The following is a 2,775-nucleotide window of genomic DNA, read 5'->3' as shown; positions in this document are numbered from 1 at the left end:
CACTCGGAAGCTTTTGCCCACCTGTGGCATATGCTGGATGATATTGAGCCAAAATCCAGGGGGGGGGGGTCCGTACATTTTGCAAGGCACCGATAGCATCGTTCACATCCCCGTAATGACCGAGACCACCCACCAGCAAGAGCTCCCGTTTCAGTGGCGTGCACAGCTCAGACTGACAATATCATTGTAGCACAAGGACCAGAGTCCAGAGTTGCACAGAATAAGCAGTAATTGAAGGTATGGCTACGGGAGTGCATGAGCACTCTCGTTGCGTTAACGCTTGGATTGCTGAAATGGAGGAAATAGACGAGGAAGTGACAGGTCACTATTTGGGTGAGATGGATGGCTATAGTACTGGAGAGGAAAAGTTTGGGCCCTACATGGCGCTTGGCTGGTATGATGGTGGGCAGCGCTTCCAACAGTCCGTACTACGACGTACTACGGGCGACAGTACGGTGTATGGTAACGTACCGTAGGCAAGGCATGTAGCTATCGTAGCCGTACCGTACCGTAGCGGGAAATCTGACTGTAGTACGACCGTAGTACGGCCCAATTTGTATATAAAACCTGGTGGTGTGCTGACTCTCACTCCATCCATAAGGAAGTTATTGTTTACTTTTATGCAATTACATATATAATTCATCATGAAAATTGTGTTGTTATTCTTATGTTCCTATAGTTATTTGACTTTGTGGTGTAACTATACTATACCTGTGCCCTCCCATTGTGTTGATAGTTACTAATTACCTGTTTAGAGGGTTATTCAAAGTGTATAATAATGTTTTACAAATTTGACTCTCTAATGGATCATTATTTTGCTTTTTTTGATGTTGGGAGTCTGTGTAATGAAAGGGGCGATAGAGACAAGCAACTAATGCAATAATCAAGATTTCTATCTATCATTCTATTCTACCGACAGATCCTGAGAAAGGGTGTCCTTGCTTAGCGGGGTCTCTTTGGACACTCACCTCCACTTCTGATTGTGTCCCTTACAGTCCGTGCACATGAATTTTTACTCGAATTTGTACTCAATACCACATACTCAACAGTATCCCCATCTCCTCCCTGACCATGCCATAACATGATTCTCTTGTATTATTGTTCTATTGATACACAGAAGTCTTTTTTAAGTACGTGAGCCACTTTTCTAAGCCCAATTACCCCCAGCTTCAAACGCTGCAGCAGCTGACAAGTACATCACCAGGCACCTCAACACCACAGTCCACAGCTGGGGCAGCAACCTACCAACAATGTTCCGATCAACACATAACAATCGTCAATCTCAGCCCTTGCCTCACACTCTTACACCTCACACCGTTATATCAAGACAAATCAGGGGCAAGCAACCAGCTTTACCTACCAAGACTCCTTCATCATTGTCCCAAGCATCATCATCCCAATCAAGCCTATTGGCATGGCAGTTACCCCAGCCATTACAGCTGCCATTGTCACCATTATCAAAGAGTCAGCCAGTAGAGGTGTCAGATGACGAGGATGCTGTTGAGCCACATGTATTACCTGATAATCACAACAAAGTGTTTGGCATCAAATTTGATGTTGATTTTCACAATGTTTGGCACAACAGTAGGCGCTTAGTGGCATCAAGGCTTGGTTACCGGGTTAAACACAAGAGCTTGTTCAATGGAGGTCGTCAAGGGTCATCAATATGGGCCTATGGTCTTGAGTTGGAGTACAGGTTTGAAGATGGCAAGCTTAAACAACTCTACTTGTGTAAGGCTTGCCATGAAGACCGCAACAATTGCAGCGCCATCCACATACTTGACAGCTATGCACACATCAGAAAGCACCTTGAACGTCAACATGGCATCAACGTTAAGACAGGTGAAATGACCCCAGTTAACTCAGGGGATTACTCATCAGACCCCTTTACACAAGCCCGATCAGTCCAACGCGTTGCTGGCACATCAGCAGATCCATCACACACACCTTGGGAGGAACAGCAGCTGCAAAACGCTCTAGTTGACTGGGTAATCACCCGTGATCTTAGCTTCTCTGATGCCATTTCACCAGCTACAAGAGGCATCATTACTTGGAACAAGATGGCCCTTCTCAAGGCCTTGCCCAATTCAGCAACTACGCTTTCAGAGTATGCTAAGAAACAGTTGGAGCAGCGCAAGAGCGAGGTTATATCACTGATAAACTTGGCTCAAAGCAAGATATCAATCAGTTTCGACATATGGACATCCACCAACCACTATAGCTTCTTAGCTATAGTTGCTCATTTTGTTGATGCTACGTACCACCAATGAGATGTACTTATTGCCTTCCGCAACCTCTTTGGTGACCACACTGGTCAGGCACAAGCCTCAGTTGTTCTCAAAGTAATACAGGAGTACAACTTTGAGCAAGAGTTCAACTGTTTTGTGAGCGACAATGCCAAAAACAACGACCAGGAGTTTATTGATTATATCAACAAAGCATCTGATTTTATCACCCTCAACTCAGGTCACCGCATACGCTGTACAGGCCACATTATCAACCTTGTTGTTAAGGCTACACTATATGGCAAAGTCTCCACATTCGAACGTGAACTTGCTGAGGCTGCTCCTCAGGCTCAATTTGAGATGTGGCGTAAGCTGTAACGACCGCAACCGAATGACCACCGGTACGGTTCCGAGTCGTTCCTTATCTGCATACATGTCGGCAGGCATCGCGCTGCTGTACTATCTGAGCCCCTGTTGGCACCTGCATGCACGATAAGCTAGTCTACCGCTCCGGGTCCGATTGTCCTCCTAACGGTATACTTAAGCAGTT

Source organism: Macroventuria anomochaeta, assembly GCF_010093625.1.
Source record: "Macroventuria anomochaeta strain CBS 525.71 unplaced genomic scaffold BU25scaffold_19, whole genome shotgun sequence".
NCBI classification, from domain to species: Eukaryota; Fungi; Ascomycota; class Dothideomycetes; order Pleosporales; family Didymellaceae; genus Macroventuria; species Macroventuria anomochaeta.
This window is presented reverse-complemented; position numbering follows the sequence as displayed.